Source organism: Pelodiscus sinensis, chromosome 1 (genome assembly GCF_052426305.1).
Source record: "Pelodiscus sinensis isolate ZL-2025 chromosome 1, ASM5242630v1, whole genome shotgun sequence".
In the NCBI taxonomy this organism is placed as follows: domain Eukaryota; kingdom Metazoa; phylum Chordata; order Testudines; family Trionychidae; genus Pelodiscus; species Pelodiscus sinensis.
In genome coordinates, this window is record NC_143052.1 from 36,153,109 (window position 1) to 36,171,569 (window position 18,461).

Sequence of the window (18,461 nt, forward strand, 5' to 3'; positions counted from 1 at the left end):
ATCATAATACAAAGGTGTTACTCACTTGTGTTTTGCCCTCAGAAAGTGCATGACACCCACTGTCTCTGATATAAAAAAAAATTCACTTTTTCAGTTAGTCTTGTGCCTTGGGCTCATGATGCTAAATGGATTATATCAGTGGTTTTCAGTCTTTCATTTTCAGGCCCCCTAAACCTTTGACTCATGTTTTTCCTTGATTTGGAAATCTTATGCACAGTCTGCAGTCCCACAAGGGTCTGCAGATTATAGGTTCAAAGCCACTGGATTACAGTGAGAATGTGTAAAGAAAGAGCTATAGAGGGCTGAAAGCCACCTTTACTCAATGCAAGTGTATGGCGCTCCAAAAGAGGTTCTCAACCTGCAGACCACAAACTGCTTGTGGCCCAGTCAGTACACAGTTGCAGCACATGAAACGTTCCCTCAAGGCCATACAAGTAGTGTATATATATATTCTTATAAATTGTGTATTAATTAGTATTAATTAGCATTAATGCGGCCAACATCACACACACAGAGCTGCATATGTGGCACAAAATGGTAAAGAGTTAAAAAACAACATATAGTCCTGCAGCACCTTAGAAACTAACAAAAATGTAGATGGTATCATGAGCTTTCATGGGCACAACCCACTTCTTCAGAAGAATGGAGTTAAGGGGTACAGGTTGCAAAATAAATAGCAGAGAAAGTGAGGGATGGGGGAAAGAGAAGGAAAAATATGGGAATAATTGTCAGTTAGACTGTCCATGATAAATGAATCTGATAGAGAGGGTTTTAAGTACTCTTTAGTATCTAGTGCTTGGTTTTTTATATCATTAGGATGTGGAATGTAGCAGGTAATCCAGTTAAGATCTTTGTTTAAATGTCTATTGCAGATATCAGACTGGTAAATGAAATTAAGTTCTACAGCTTCCCTTTCCAGTTGGTTTTTGAAAATGGCTTGTAATAATATGACAACTTCGAGATCTATTAATGAGTGCCCGGCCTCCTGGCTCCCATTGTCTGCAAATAGTGAACCGCAGCCAATGGGATCCATGAAGCTCCATGGATGTGGAGCCAGTAAGTAAACAAACTGGAGCAGCCTGTTAGCATCCTTCTCAGAGTGGGTCTGCAGATCATTTTGAGAAACCCTGCTCTAAGCTAGTGTGCTAAAGATAGAGCAGCAAGTGTAGCATGGGCATTGGTGAGCAGCAGTACAAACTAGCCATCTTAAATATGAACCCAATGGGTTCACTCGGTTAGCTAGCACAGCGTTGCTGCTGCTGCTGCTGCTGCTGCTGTCTGTGTGACAGCCCTTACACTATTATTTTTAGCATGCTATTTTTAGAGCTAGTATGAATATGGCTATGCAATCACACTCCAAGGGAATCGCACTCCAAGGTCATAGCATAGAAGTGGCCTTAGTTACCACCTCCCTAATAGTCGAACTTAAAAAAGGTGTGCTCTAAGTGGAAGCCATGTTTTTGTCTAAGGCTGCTCCACTTAATGACCCTCTGTTGTTAGCCTTGTATCATCCAAGCCAGTCTTAGGGGTGGGCGAGCCGGGCGATCATCTGGGGCCTCCGTTTTCAAGGGGCTGCCAACAGAGCCCAACGGAAGCCCGCTCGGGATACAGGTTTCAGTTTTATTAAAGAGGCCACTACCACATTTCGGCTCTTTTTGCCCCCCCGACAAATTTTGTCTTGTGGTTGCCCAGGGCCAATAGTTGGTTAGCACTGTCTCTGGGTGTCACATCCAAGAATTTCTCTTGTTACTTGCTATGGAGTTTAGCTCAACACAAAAACAAATGACAACAGAATAAGCAAAATCTAGTCAACACAGAGTTTGCAGCTTGACAAAAATATACTCAGAGATTTTATAGTCACAGAGATAATAAATTGCACATAGGCAGGTTTCCCCAAATCATCACAATAACATTTCAAGGATTTTTCACTGCCAGACTGTTTCCATTATTGCAAAACAACTCTAAGAAGTTCTCTTCATTGTTTGATGGTATGTTTAGTCTTAAAAAATGTTTCACAAAAGCTAATCTAAATGTTGGCTTAAATTACCAGAGTTATGTTTAATTGGAGCAAATTCCAGTGTTTGGATTGAGCTTTGTAAAACATTTGTGTCTACTCCCCAGGAGGTTCATGTTAGCTGCTGAATCAAGAGAGTGCAGAAAGTGATCTTTTTCTTTGTGTCCCAGAAGAGACCAGTAGGTGAGACTATGGCCAGTTTAACCCTAAGAAAGTGACAGTTGTCTAGAAAGGGAATAGTCCTTAACACAGACTGTATGGGGTAGAATTGCCAATTCATTCCTCACAGGGAAGGTTTTGACTGCCATTTTATAGTCACTTAATACAAATCTCCACTGATGAGTATAAGTGGCAAGAGCATGTGTGTCCTGGCTAAGTGACACTTGGATATTGTGAAGATCATTGCCCACACCAGCGGGACGGATGTCATCCACATATATGTATTTATTGGCCTTGGTTGTAGGTATGTCTAATATATATCTTTAAAACAGGAGAGGAGCTAGAGCTGGTTTTTGTGGAAGTCCTTATGGAGATGTCTAAGCTCGGCTGATTTTGTCTCCAGCTTGCAAGAAGAAGCCCTTATTCATTATTATTTCCATTATGAATGGATCCATTGGCTTACTGGGAATATTCTGCAACAGACTGGCAATCAGTCCCACAGGCCAGATAGTATCATATGCTGCTGACAGATCCATCACAATCAGTTTTATTGCCCTTCTTGGAGACATCTTTGATATCTTATGTTAGGCAAATGACGTGATCTTGGGTTCTTGCTCTGAAGCCAGCCTGAACAAAAGACAATTGTGGTTTGATAATGTAAGTAATGCATGTCAGAGTTTCTCCATAAGCTTGGAAGTGATCCAAATGAAAGAGCTGTGTAATCTAATTTTAGTTAGGCAATCAAGAAGCTGCTATGCTCAGTGGCAATAATGCTGATTATGCATTTAACACATTTGTAAGAAGGTTGCTTTTCATTGCACAGACCTGGGTTATGTGTCTGGGGAGGACAGGACATTGCCAGAACTTGTTCTCCTAAGGATGCATGGAGGTCTGCATGTGGAAGGACAAGAGAACTGAGCTAGGAGATGAATTGGTCCTGATTATCTTCGCCTAATGTGCGATAATGATGGTACAAGCACAGCACAACAAGCTGTCCTTAGATGATCCAGACATGACATAATATAGAGGAACCAGCCCAGGCTCACTTGGTTCAAACAGACCAGATCTTCTGGGTAAAAAGATGAGTTTGTGGGAAAGTAGTGTGAGCCCTGCCCACAGACAAGTCCTAAACAGCCCAGCTGGATGCCCCTTTTTGTAACAGGTACTCTTTCATTTTGAGGTGTGAAGCATTGTATATCTGCAGATACCTGTGTATCTCAAAAGGTGATTTACCTAGACCCGGAGTGTTCTTAAGTCTAGTTACAACATTCCCCTAAAATGCGTGCTTTGAAAGTACCTGCTGTTTTATTAAGTAAGACATAATGAATCTCTATGCTGGAATTGTGATTGACATCAGCATAAAATGTGCTGTTCTGTGCAAGTGGGTGATTGGATCATCAGTTCCCCCCCCCACACACACACACACATGTTGTTATTAATACTATTTCTATATTAGATGTAGGTGCTGTATTGTAAATTACTTCTCATTTTCCACCTGGAATCTAGCATAGGAACCCTGCAAAGCACGTCTTTTGCACCAGCTGAAAAAACAGAAGTCCCTTATATTCTCAAGACTGCTTATCTCAAAACTATACACAGTGTTGTTATAGCCTTTGCAAACTCGGGATATTAAAGAAACAAGGTGGATAAGGAAATAAGTTTTCAAGAACTCTTGGTCCACAAAAATGTGTCTCAACAGAAATCTTATAGCTGACTTAAATATATAATCAATTAGCCAAAACAACTCAGGTTTGCTAGCCTCTAGAAAAGCCAGCTCCCCTGGTCACATTAGCTTTTTTTCCAATGGACATCAAATATCTTTCTTGCTACAATATAATTCAAATAAACTAGAGCAAAGTAATTGTCTTTAATATACAGGTCTACTTCAATTCACTAGTGTAAAAATCACAAATCCCTTTGCTGGAGAATAAAATTGTTTACAGACAATCAGTACAGGCAGAAAATTTTGGAGTGACAAAAAAAATCTATGAGTTAATTTCTTGGCCATTTGCCATCTGCTGATGTGGTGACAGTAACAGTTTAGATAATTAAAGATCAGAGTCACTAAATGTTCAGTTATCTTAGTTATGCAAATTGACATCAACCATGCATGAGTGGCTTAACACTTGGTAAAACTAAAATTCTTTTATTATCCCTTATTTTCAGTGCTGCTACGTATGATAAAGCTCTGCCTAGTTAATTAATGTTCCATTCAACAGAGAGGTCATAGGCCTTGTGCTATTGTGTGGAAGAATTTTCCACATTTCTCCTCAGATGATATTTAGCAGTGCACTAACTTTAGCTGGCTACACTACTGAGAAATTGTCTGCTTCAGGAATTTTAGACATTAAATCTACTGAAGTGAGCCTAGTCACACCTATTTAACAGGACCTACTATCCAAAATAGATTTCATATACTTAAAGTGCACTGAACACATCAGACAGATTTTCCTAAAGCAGCTTTTTGGCTAGAGCTATCACCCTTTTCCATGGAAACAGTTGTAATTAGTTCAGAAGAAGATTATGAAATGCTGCTTTATTGTTCATCAGAGCCCCTTTGAATGTAGTTAACCAAAGCCATGCCTGATGTAAATCCTTTGACAAAGGAATTACCCCCCAGTATTATCAAAGCTCAATATAGCTAGTGTTTAGGTTTCAGTTTTATTTATTGTATGTTCATTTGTACATGGTTAAAACCACAAGACTATCTTAATCATTTTCATACTGGTCCTCATCATCAGAATTGGTAGTCCTATGTTCTACTAACATCCTACTGAAGTCACAATAGAATCATAGAAGATTAGGGTTGGAAGAGACCTCAGGAAGTCATCAAATCCACCCCCTGCTCAAAGCAGAACCAACACTAACTAAATCATCTCTGCCAGGACTTTGTCAAGCCTGGCCTTCAAAATCTCAAAGGATGGAAATTCCACCATCTTTGTAGGCAACCCATTCTAGTGCCAGGATTTATCCAGCAGCATTAGAAATGCATTTCCCCCAGTGTACTCATCACATTCAGCATCAGCACATTGGTAACAGTGGGTCTTGTGCATTACACACCACCATGAATTTACCTGCTGCTACATAGTGGGGATTGCTCAGTGTATCCATTGTAGCAGTGGGCTGTGAACTCTCTTCTACTGGAAGCCACATAGGTGGCACAGTACACTGCTCTAAGGAGCAATTTTAACTGTATGGGTGTGTCTAAACTACATGGCTCCATCTGTATGTAAGTCGGAACTGGCGTCCAGATTCAGCCGCTGCTGAAACTGACCAGCGGCTGACTACAGGAAGCCCGAGGCAGAGATGCTCTGCCCCAGGCTTCCTGGAATCAGCCACTGATCAGTTTCAACAGTGGCTGAATCTGGACGCCAGTTCTGACTTACATACAGATTCAACTTAAGAACCCCAGGCGTCCCCAAGTCAGCTGCTGCTGAAACTGATCAGCGGCTGATTCCAGGAAGCCCGGGGCAGAGCAACTCTGCCTTGGGCTTTCTGTAGTCAGCCGGTGGTCAGTTTCAGCAGCGGCTGACTTGGGGACGCCTGGGGCAGAGCAGCTGGGGTGCTGCTGGGTTGCTCCAGTAGCGCCGCTCCTCGGCGCTACTGGACCAACCCAGCAGCACCCCAGCTGCTGTGCCCTAGGCGTCCTGATTCAGCCACTGCTGAAACTGAACAGCAGCGGCTGAATCAGGACACCTGGGGCAGAGCAGCTGGGGTGCTGCCGGGTTGGTCCAGTAGCGCCGAGAGCGGAGCTGCGGGACCAACCGGCAGCGCCCCAGCTTCTCTACCACAGGCGTCCCGAGAAAAGCCTGGTCTGCTGGGGGGGGCGCACTAGCTGTGCCCCCCCCCAGCAGACCAGGGAGACACGGGCGGCAGGACCGAGACGCGCCGCGGTCCTGCCGCCCCTTTCCTCCGCGTCTCCCTGGTCTGCTGGGGGGAGTCCCCCTAGCAGACTAGGGAGTCTCGGAGCAGCGTTTCTTGCCCCGGAGGACGCAAGTGGTAGGACCGCGGCGCGTCTGGGTGGTCCTGCCGCCCGCGTCCTCCAGGGCGAGAAAAGCCCTGTTCGTAACCCGGGGACTGCCTGTATTTAAATCGCGGCTTCATTTCCCTTTACCGAACAAACAAATCTACATGGCTCCGTCGACGGAGCCATGTAGTCTAGACGTACCCTATGAGTGTCATTGATAGGCTGCTGGAAGAAGAACTCATCGATAGCCTAGTGGAATGGCTGATCTTCAAGTGAGGGCTGCATCTGTAAGTACACAGAAATAATTTACTGGGTATCTCAAAATCTTTCTGGGGAGGAGGGACGGGAATGTCCATATGATCATTACTGACAGCATAAATACAGTGGATATTGTGAATTATAGTGATTATGCAGAGCTTCACCAGACTACCAGCTCTCTTGTAATGTAGTGACATCCAGTGAGGAAAAATAAGCTAAGAATTTTTCCAGTGAGGAAAAATGAGCTAAGAAGATGCTGAAGAAGCAGCAGCAATAGCCAAGAGGGTGAGTATGGCTGCAGCAGGAGCTGGTAGGTACTCAGGACATTTAAAAATGAAGTCACTTGTTTAAGTGTGCAGATGAGGATTTAGTAGCCTAACTTTATACACCAGTTTTTGAAAATCTTTTTTCTTCCTCGCTGAAGTGCTTTAGCTCCCCAACTATAAATGGGAACAACAATCACACATACTTTCTCTGACTATTTGTCTGTTCTGTTTATACTTTGGGACACGTAATTTGTGTTTTGTGCATATAAACTGGTGGACAATGCCGTCTTGATCTTGGTAGGGCCTCTGAGTATTACTGTAGTGCACACAGAGGAAAGGAGAAAAAGAGGAAGTCAGGATGAGGATCACTGTAATAAAATTCCACTTGCACAGGCTCACCTGGAATGCACAACTTGATGTTTGGAATTATTTAAATATTTGAGCCTGACTTTCAGTATAGAGAGTCCTCAGTACAAATGAGAGAGACCCTTTGTTTAAATGAGAAACATGGCCCTTTGTCTGCCATTTAGATATTTTTAAATTTTGGATTAAAAAAACCCATACCTCTTGTGCTCCTTTAATATTGCTGTCCCACCCATCAGGTTCATTTATATTCTATTTCTTTTATTATTTATTCACTTCAGGTTTCACGGAGGTAACAAAGCAGAAATTAGCCCCCACTGTGACTTAAATGTACCTTATTATTAACATTTAACAATAAAGTTAGAGATTTACACACAATCATGTAACAGAGCAAACAAGACTGTAACAATGAATGGTCTATTCCTAAGGACTAATATGTAAATACTTTATTGCAGGTTTTTTAAAGTGTGCATTATTTAATAGACAGCCTTCAGTGGCTCCAAAAGGAATTGTCGCAGTCCAGAATGCCAAGTCCTACTTCTAGACACTTTTCTCTATAGATTTTTAAGCTGACTGAACTGCTGCACTGAATTAATCTGTCAGGTACTACATATGCATGGTAAATTTGAGTGCTCAAAATTGGGAATATTGTGCCGAATTTACTGAGCATGCAGAATGGGAATTAGTGAACCTCCAAAGAATGCAGTGTTTGAGTTATTCAAATTACTTGCAAACTATTTGAATTATCACCTAAGAATTTTTTGTTTCCATGACTGGTACATAACATACCTTTATGAGACATAAAGATGTAACAGGAGTCTTAGAAGTTAAACCCTGATATAACCAATACTTTGAGCAAGTTTACTCTAGGAACATGCGCTGAAATGGCACATTTTGGGTGAACAGTGCAGAACCTGCCCAAACAGCTAATTCCAAAATCATAATTACAGTTACTTAAACTGGATACTTGTTTATGCTCATCCACTCACAAGAACATATCAAGGTATGCTGGTGTACAGTGAAAAGAAGCCTAATTTCATATTGTGACTATATTAATGAGCACAAAGTTCTCTTCTACAAGCAGTTTTCAAACAATCTGCCGGTGGAAATATTCAACATATTCAATATGTTTCTGCCAACAGAGGTTTGAACATCAACTTTATAAACACTGATTTGTTCATACAATGTATACTGAAAAAGTCTTATTAAATATCTAAAGTATATATGCTATGTGCTGTCTATTTTAGACTTCATTTCCTTTTCCACAAAAACAAGTTAACACTGCTGTATGTGTCCCTATGACATCAGTTAGCAGAAAGAATTGTTCAATGCTATATATTGTACCACAAGCACAGAGCATGTTCCTGAAATTTTTCATTGAAAATGATGTTAACAACCTAATAGAAAAAAGTCATTGTTGTTTTGTGTCTGCTACCCAGTGTACTCTGAAGTGTTACAGAAGAAAAATACTCAGTTTGAATGGCTTGCCTGGGCTCTTAATTTTCAATATATTTCTCAAGAGAGTCATGGTGTTAAGGTAAATATTCAGAGATGCCTGTTGCTAATATATGCTACCAATTTACAACACTGATCAATGTGGTTGAAGCTAGAATGATAACTTGATGACACTTTCATTCCTGTCACATGGTTTCAGCTACTTGATGTGCCTCAGTCAGAAACACACCCAGATAGTTTCCTTTTTTACCCCCTGTTCCTCCCCCGCATCCCAGTTCTCCAATGACAGGAGCATAATTTAGCAGGAGTTTTCACACAGGTTCTGTCCTCTGTACAGCTCACACTCTAAACTCCTCTCCCATTCTGTCTCTCCTTGATCTTAACTGGTTAACACACCAGAAAGACAATTTCCCAGCCTTTGATATTGGCATCACCACACCAAATACTGTGAATGAGACAAATTCACCCTGATTTAATTAGCTTCATTAACACTGGTCTTACAATTAACAAGTAACTTTTTTTACTATTATATACTCTCTGCATTCTGTAATTTCCACCCCAACTCACCTGATGAAGTGGTTTTATCTACAAAAGCTAATAAATGTGTTAGTCTCTAGGGGTACATCTACACAGCAACATAATTTCAAAATAACTAGCATTATTTCGAAATAACTTAGTCCACATCTACACAGCAGCAGTTATTTTGAAATAATGTTGAAATACTGTCAACTTGGAGGATGTCTTACTCTGACTCCTGTAACCCTCATTGTATGAGGAGAAAGGGAAATTGGAAGAAGAGTGCTCTTTTTCAAAATAAGTGCTGTGTAGACACTTCCAATTTCAAAATAAGCTACACAACTTACTTAGCTCAATTTGCGTTGCTTCTTTCAAGCTAAGCCCTGCTGTGTAGATGCACCCTAAGGTGCCACAGGGCTGCTCATTGTTTTTAAAATTACAGACTAACACGGCTACTCTTTTGAGACTAGCTCAACTTGTTCATGATTAATAGCACATTTTTCCTGTCTGGCCACTTTGTTGTTGCTTTCTGTCGCTACATGTGCTGGAATCTGTGCTATTACTGTAGTTATATCCAATGGCACCAGCTTGGTTGTTAACAATACTATTTCATTCGGAATATAAATTCCTGCTGTCAAAATGACCATTTTAAATTCATGAAGCCCTGATCAAGAATCAGACAGGATAGTCACAGTAGCTAGCCAAGCATTTAAAGCAAAATTTAGTGCCAACATAATCCCTGCAAACTCGTCTGTAAAGACAGATACAAGTTACTCAGCTGTATGACTTCCTTGAGTCTGAGAGAGGCATGCAGATAGAGGTTCTCTCCCTTCTTATTGCTTCTACTTTGGAGCCATCTGTATATATTTGGCAATAGAGTCCTCAATTATGACAAATATATTGATTTGCTATAGCTTGTACATTTATCATTCTTCTTTATTTATTTCATTGTGTACTTCCCTGTCTAGCTCAGAGAGGAGAGAACTGGGGATAGGAGATGGCTTTCCATAGACTATGTTCTCATATCTTTTAGTTATTTTCAATTCTCTCTTTTCATTTAGATTGGGGTGGGGAACCTCAGACCCAGGGGCCAAATGCAGACCCTGGTTTGCCTGGATCTGGCTCCTGAGGTTTAGGGCTTTCCCCTCTTCCCCCCAGCATTGGGGAGCCTGTGCTGGTGCTCTAGACTCACTGCTCTCCAGCCCTGTGGTGGTTCCCCTTCCCCCCCCCCCCCCCCCCAAGACTCTTGTGTGTGAGAGGAATATGGGGAGTGTCTTTTTCCTTCTCAGTCAGGAGCCATGTCAGTGAGGGTTTGGGATTTTTTGTTTGTTTTGGATTTTGGGGTGGGCTTTGGAGGGTATTTTTGCTTCTCCCTTGTGTGTGGCCCTTGACTAATTCTTTCTGTGGGTCAACAGTCCCCAACCCAATAAAAGTTTCCGACCCCTGATTTAAATCATTGTCATATGGTTTGATTATTGAGATTCAAGGGAAACCAGGAAACACCAAAGAGACTTAACCACTTCCTTATTTATTGCAAGCCTTTAAGCAGTTAATACGGAGTCTACTCCTTAAATACAATCACTACACTTCTCAAACCTTAAATGCAGTTAATACAGATTTTAAGCCTGTTTTACTTACAGTTTACCTGTAGGGAAACCTTACAATGCCAGACAGGAGGTCATTGCCTCTTTTTTTTTTTCTCCTCACTCTCTTCAAGATGCCTGCACTGCTGCTGCCAGAATGAATGGTTCCTACCTTCAGTTACAACAAGCAGGACTTTGTGAGCTAGTCCTCCCTATCTCCCATCGATTATTTTGCAAAACCTATTTTTATAACAAAGCTGGACTTGGTCATTCACATCAATAATTGCCACATTCTTTACTGGAAAAAGTTAGCTCCCTATTCTTCAAATTTTGATTATGCTGACCTTTTTACTTACCTTATCCTAATTTGCACAGTTACGTTAAGTTGGTTTACCCCTTTGTGGTGGGCATTTCTGAGAAATGCAAGGTGTGGCTGTTATTTTGCTCAATGATCCCACAAGCTTTAGCAAGATTCCGAAAAGTTTCAGCCATGCTTCTTATTTATGGTCAAACTTAGCAGTTTCAGCATTTGCTTGTGATTTACAGTCAAGTCTTACCCCACAGCCTTAGGGCAAAAGGTTACATTTCCACAAACTTGCCTACTGTGACCTTGCCTGCATGTACATAGCATCAGGCTTTAGCAAGGCCTATGTTCATTTAGCTGCACTCAGGTGTCAAGACAAGGCTGTGTGCACTCCTCCACAATCCTTTATTCACTTCTGTACCCTACATATATTAAATATATGTAACAATGTTACTTTTGAAGTTATCATGGCTATTTTTAATATGATCCCTTTAAATGATATTGCTATCAAATATCACATGTAACAGATTGTATTTTTTTCCCCACTATGTTTGTCTGTTCATCATAGAGATGGAACTTTGCATGATTTTGGATTTTCTTTATTGTGACGATCATTCCCTTAGTTCTTTCTATGAAGAATTTGAAGCATCTTAAATGCCTCAATGAAAAGAATCTGCCAAAAGAGTCAAGGTTTCTGCTATTTGGTCCAGATGGTACAGTTGTCTGCAAATAAAAGTTCTTATACTCATCTTGTTAGGGAGGTCATTTGTCATGATGTTAAAAATGGTGGGCAAATTACAATTTTCCAGTGGAGCTCCATTTGCAGTTGTGGGGGGATAGCTCCGTGGTTTGAGCATTGGCCTGCTAAATCCAGCATTGTGACTTCAATCCTTAAAGGGGCCATTTAGGGATCTGGGCAAATCTATCAGGGATGGTACTTGGTCCTTCTGTGAAGGCAGGGGACTGGACTCAGTGACCTTTCAAGGTCCCTTCCAGCTCTATGAGAGAGAGATATCTCCATATTTACTTTGGGAAAATAACTCCCCTGTTGGAAGTCCCTTTATCTCTCTGTACATTCTTCCTGTAATAGAGGCCACCCCATGATACACAATCTACTACAGAATTTTTCTATATCAAACAAGACTATTACCATGAATTCTTTGGTTCTCATGCTTTTTTGTACTTCTTTCTCTATTCTTACAACACAGACAATCACACACTTCTGCTTCTTCTGAACACATTTTGCATTCCATCTATGAACTTGGTGTTTGTTTGTTTTTTTAGACATGCTACTACTAACTTCTCAGTTACCATTTTACATAAATCTGTATGCCTTTTGAAACATAAGGATCAGAATTCCCCCTTCTTCTTTGGAGTTTATTATTCCATGCCTTGCAAATGCAAGGCTTTGTATTGTTGGCTCTTACTCTTTATTCCATTCATTTTTCCTAGTTTGTTTATATATCTCTGCTGTATATCTTATCTGTGATCCTAAGCAAATCCCAGTGCCAATGGGAAAGAGGCTCACTGGTATCAGGTATTACATTTCAGTTGACTTGACCACTGCAGTGCATCCCAACTCATTATAGTTATTATCTAAAAAGGTGCCATGTAATATGTTGAGAAACTAATAACTAATTGACCATTAATATTCTTACAAGGTGAATGCATGTGCTATAAAGAGTTATGGATATATGCTAGGAAGATGATGACTTAAAATATGTTTAAAGAAAGTATGTCAAGGGAAGTTAGTTAACTGGCCTTCCCAATACAAGAGGTATTTATTTCTCTGACCAGTCCTATTATCATGTAAAGATAATGAAGGTTAATTAAATATTAGGCAAACAAAGCTGTCACTCTAAAGAGTGATGAAGGAGACAGCATGGCATCTATACCCACACCAGGAGAGAGACGCTTGATCTGGGTTTTACTTTTCAAAAAACACATTGCAAACATGGGGGGAGGGGTGCCGAATCTCAATTAAATCAAATGGTTGTAGTCATTATTACTGTATTATAAAAATTATGAGGTGTTTTATGAAAGTTTGACAAACTAGTGATTAATATAATAAAAATATGCATATTAACATCACAAGGAAGTATGGCTATTCATTGATATTTACAGTTTGTGTCTATAGAAGGGGAGAAACAGGCCTCTCTTGGACAGATAGTTCCAGCTTTGTCTGCTACGAGTCTTCAATATGATTTAAACATCCTGGAATCATAACATTGGAAGCCTCGTTTACATGCAAGGGATAGGAAGCCCACAGAAAGGGGAAGGAGGAAGCATGAAGTCTCCTTGTCTCTTGAAACAAGATCATAGAATTTGAAGACAGAAACAAAACCAAAGCCATCTTTTAGCATCCATCAAAACAGACACTGGAAAATGGAGCATCTGAAGCTGAAAGAGAGGTATACTTCAACCAAAGGAAGAATGAAAACTTCGGAGATTGAATACAGGTGAGATCTATTCACCTAGCAGATATTTCAGTGTGGAAAACAAGAGAAATCAGCCCCTTGTGGTCTATGGAAGGTCACAATTGGGAGAAAGTCTGGACTGGAAAGAAGAAAGATTAGCAAGAAAGCTAGGCTCCCAGGCAGCAGCCACAGCAGTACAAAAGTTAGGTCTGAAGAGCTGCCCTCTCCTCCTTCCACCCACATAATAACTTTGTGACCTCCCCACAATATCTTTTTGTGTCAGAAACCCTACAATTACACCACCATGAAATTCCAGATTTAAATAGCTGAAATCATGGTATTTCTGAAATTCTGTGACTATGAAATTGACTGAAGTAGACCATGAACATAGGCTTAGTCAAGAACATGATACTCTATCTAGTAGTTGTAGTTTTCCCTTAAATGTGATCTGCCAAGCAGTCATGGGCTTACTACCACCTCTTCTGCTGCTAATTAGTCTCTCATTATCACTTAATCCAAGTAACACTATATACAATCTCTCTTTTTCTGTGATGAATTTAGGTAATTTACAGCTTATTTTTGTTTTGGCAAGCTTTTTTCTTAAAGGGCTTCCTTGATTGTTCTTAGTTTTTGTGTTCTTCTAACAAATTTCCAGCAGTAGTTACTCTGTTCTTACTGCATGTCCAGCAGTCTTTGATCTTCTCTGCATTCTTTAGGTACTTGTTTTAGGATTTTACTAGTATGTAATTTTCTCCCATTTCCCATTCCTGCCCAATGTGCTGGTCCTTCTTCTGGTTCCCCATTTCTTTTCTTTATTTACATCCAGTCTTTCTATTTCTCATTGTCTAACTGGTTCCAGTCTTCTCTCTTCCACTGCATGCTCTCTAGCCAGCAATCTGCTGAGCCCTAATGCAACAGCCCAAATATTCTTTCACCCAACTCTCCATCTCTTCTCTCCTCACTCCCACCCTTCCTGTTCTTTCCAGTTATATCCTCCCAATGGCTGCCAATTATACCAATAGCCTAGTAATTACCATCCAGGTGCTTGTAATACTCAAATAGAAAGTGGTTAACTGCTTCCAGCTGAGCTTGCAGCCTTTTCTGTGCTGTTGCTAGTACTGGATCACAGTATTTCATTGTGGCTTTGTTTTCTAGGGGGAAAAATGAGGTATGATCCTTGGCCAAAATGCTGCACGTAAAATAAAGCTGTTTTCAGTTCTTTAAATGCCCACTACATTTGTGAAAATAAAACTTTGTATTCCTGATTACTACAATTTGATTGAAATTAATGAAATAATACTAACAATGATTCAAAGCTTGTATAAATTGGCATAGCTCTATTAAAAGTCATTGCATGTGTTTATTTTTATTAAAATTCACCTAAATTTCTAAATAAGAAATAGCTCTTTTTCTAACCCATCTCTTTCCATATGTACAGGAAAAATGTTTCCTAGGTTGTTTCCAAGACTCTCCTTTTCCATGATGGCTACAGAAACTTGATCCTGGTGTTCTGAGACCGTTGCCTATCGTGCTGACTAATACTGTCTCATTGTTTCCTCAGACTCCCCCTTTTCTTTGTCTGTATCCACCTCTTGTCTTATACTTAGACTGTAGGCTCTATTTAGGACAAGAGAACATGTTTATCTCCTCTTCATGGGCTGAGAGGAGACAGAGAACTAGAGGAAAGAAGGGGCACTGATGCAGTTCCCTGATCTCCTCTCCTCTCCTCTCCTTGCTGTCTGAGACCATCCATCACCCTATATTACCAATCAAGTCTTCTGCCTGTTGTGCCAGGGGGATGGAAGAGGTAATATGGTAGAACAAATAATGATAGTAATATTACTAGTCTATTCTAAAATAGCTCCTTGAGTTGATAATTTTTAAGTAAGGTGCTTTTTAAAAAATACAGGCTTGTAAATGTATACCAGTGTGATTTCCCTAGTCTATACTTAAGAAAAAATCAGCTTTGCTTTTATGTTATTTCTAGATTTATGGCACTCCTGTGAAATGTCTGCCAAGAAATTGTCAGTCCTACATTATTCCTTGAAATAATGCATAATATCACAGTACTCAATTTCACAATTATTAGCACCAGTAAGCCCTTTAAATTTAACAATAGATGAAAAGCCATCTGCCTGCTGTCTCTCCTTCCTTAAGTAGCCAAGTCCCAATCAAGGTGTTTCAGAAGCTAAAGATAGCTAAAATGATTAAAGCCACAGCTAACAGCAATTTTACGTTTGCTTAAAGCCATTTCACATTTTTTGTAATATTAGCATGACAAGAGCTCTGATGCATAATCTAAAGAGTGATACTGAAAAACCAGATCCTAATGGGTGTTCTGTGGGCATAGTGCTTGCAGGATTAGATCCTGGGCATATAAACGAATTAAACCGGGTGGCAAAAGCAATCAAGGTGAAAAATTGTCTGAATTTTAGACATTCATCCCTACATAAATAATTGTGAACAAAATTAATCCCACCACATTTTCCCTGGTAATTACCGCATTTTTGGTTTCCTTAATAAAAATTTATTGGAACATTTATGTTTTGGTGATATAAAAAAGTACCTAGGCATTACTCATGGGCAAAATCCTTAAATCATTGGAGAGGTCATGATTACAGGATTCAACTTTCTACTGACATCTCTGATTTTTCTTTGGGGATATTGTGCATTCATCCCCATGATAACCTTCTATAAAGACTTTATAGCAGTGGTCACCAACCAGTAGATCAAGATCTACTGGTAGATCTTGGAGCCTCTGACAAGTGATCTTAACTAGTTTGGCTAAGAGGTTATCAAGTGCCAGCATTTCAGCTGCCCCCTCCCACCACTGCTACTCATCTCCTGCTCTTTGCCTTGGAGCTGTCCCTCCCCCTGGGAGCCTCCTGCTTTCTGTTCAGGACAGGGAAGGGAGACGAGCGGTGATGTCAAGGTGCCCCCTCTTTCACGCCGTATCCTTTCTCCACAGAGCAGAGAGGGGGCACAACAGGACTTGGGATGGAGTTTGCTGGTTGCTTTAGGGAGTGGTGCAGGACCAGGGCAGGGGTGAGCCTGCCTTAGCCGCACTGCACCACCAACCAGGAGCCACCAACTGGAGCCCACATCCCAAATTCCTACCCTAGTCATGAACCCCATCCTGCACTACAAGCCTCTGCCCTAGCCCCGAGAACTCCTGCATCCAAACACCCTCCCAGAGCCTGCACCTAGAACCCCTCCTAAATCCCAAGTGCCTGCCCCAAGAGCAGCTCAGAGCCCTTCTCCCATTCCAGATCCCTTAATCCAAGACCAGAGTCTGCACCCCAACCCTCTGCCCTAGCCTGATGAAAGTGAGTGATGATGGGCAAGAGAGGGAAGATGGAGTGAGCAGGGGTGGGGCCTTGGAGAAGGGGCGGGAAGTAGGTGGCACAAGGGTATTTATATTTGAGGTAGATCTTGGATTGCACTTATATTCAAAAAGTCATTTGGTGCTCAAAAAAGTTGGATACCGCTGCTTTATAACATCCCCTACTCTTGGTGGTGAACAATAGACATGTTCTTGTATGGGGAAAGAGTTCCCCCCTCCCACCAGAGACTGGTCTTGCAAAGTGCTGAGTAGTCTCAATTCCTATTGACTTCAGCAAGAAGTAAGTGTGTGCAATGTTTTAAAGGATCGATTCAGACACTTACAGGATTGGACCCCTATAGCCTGAACTAAAGCCCATGGAAATCAAGAGTCCCATTGATTTCAACGGGCTTTGGATCAGAAACGTAGTGAAGCAGAATGGAGAGGGTATCTTGAAAATTAAATACCTATCATCACAGAGAGACTCTGTTTTCACGTATTAGTCTCTGTAGTGAAAGTTTCTTTTGCTTACCTGTTGACTTTTAAGGATTGGAATAGAATGATATAGATTTAATAAAATAAATATGAATATGACCAGCCCTGTATCCAATGTATTACTGTCTTTGTCAGCTTTGTAGTCATCATTCTTATCAACATGGAGATAGACATAAGTAAAAAAAATCATAGTAGGGTGACCTTATTCCCCTGTGCTGAATATGGGACAGCTACTAAGATTATTCATATTCAAATGAGTTCAATGGCAATCAATCAGAACTATGCAGTACAAATATCCAAATTAACAAATCAACTGTACCCCTGTTAAAAATAAATATTGTGTATTTCAATTCTTTTTATTGACTTTCGTATCTTCAAGGCTTTAGGGTTCACATTGGGAGAAGTGACATACAAACACACATAACGCCACACATACACAGGGAAACATTACAAAGAGAGAAAGAGAGAGAGTCCCATACACCCCTCTCATGCTGGGAGCTGACCAACTGATCAACTAACCTGATCCTCTCTGCCCTATCCTCTCTGCCTTCCATGCCTGACTGGGCCCCCAGGACCTTCCTCTCCTGTTACTTAGCACTGCATCTTCCTTAGGCAACATGTGGGAGGGTAGAAGAAGCCACACAGGATCACCAGCTCCCAGTTCCCTGAATTCTGCCCTGGTTCACACCAGAATGTGGCCAGCAGCCTATGTGGGAGGGAAGGGAAGAGAATTGCTTCCAGCTGCAATGGAGAGGAGAAGGAGGGAAGGGGAAGCGATGACCTGGCCCATGTCTTTGCAGAGCTCCTTTCTTATCTCTCTCCTCCCTTGTCCCTTCTTGTTGAAAGTAGCTAATGCCTACAGGCTGCTGCTGACCACCAACATAACCCTGCCACCACTGGCTACAGCACGGGCAGTAAGGAGTTAAGAATGTCTTGTGCATCAGGGCCTAGGGAACCTGACTAGGGGGGGCTCAATGTACAGAGACAGAGGGGTAGCTGTGTTAGTCTGAATCTGCAAAAGCGGTGAGGAGTCCTGTGGCACCTTATAGACTAACCAAAGTGTTGGAACATAAGCTTTCGTAGGCAAAGACCCTCCCACCAAGAGCACAAGAAGAAGAACTCCACGTGTACTCCTCCTGAGGGTCAAAATGACAGTCTGGACCTCTACATAGAATGCTTCCGCCGATGTGCACAGGCAGAAATTGTGGAAAAACAGCATCGCTTGCCTTGTAACCTCAGTCATGCAGAATGCAATGCCATCCACAGCCTCTGGAACAACTTTGACTGCCAGACAACTCTCCAATACCAAATTCTATAGGCCACTTTCCTCAGATCCCACTAA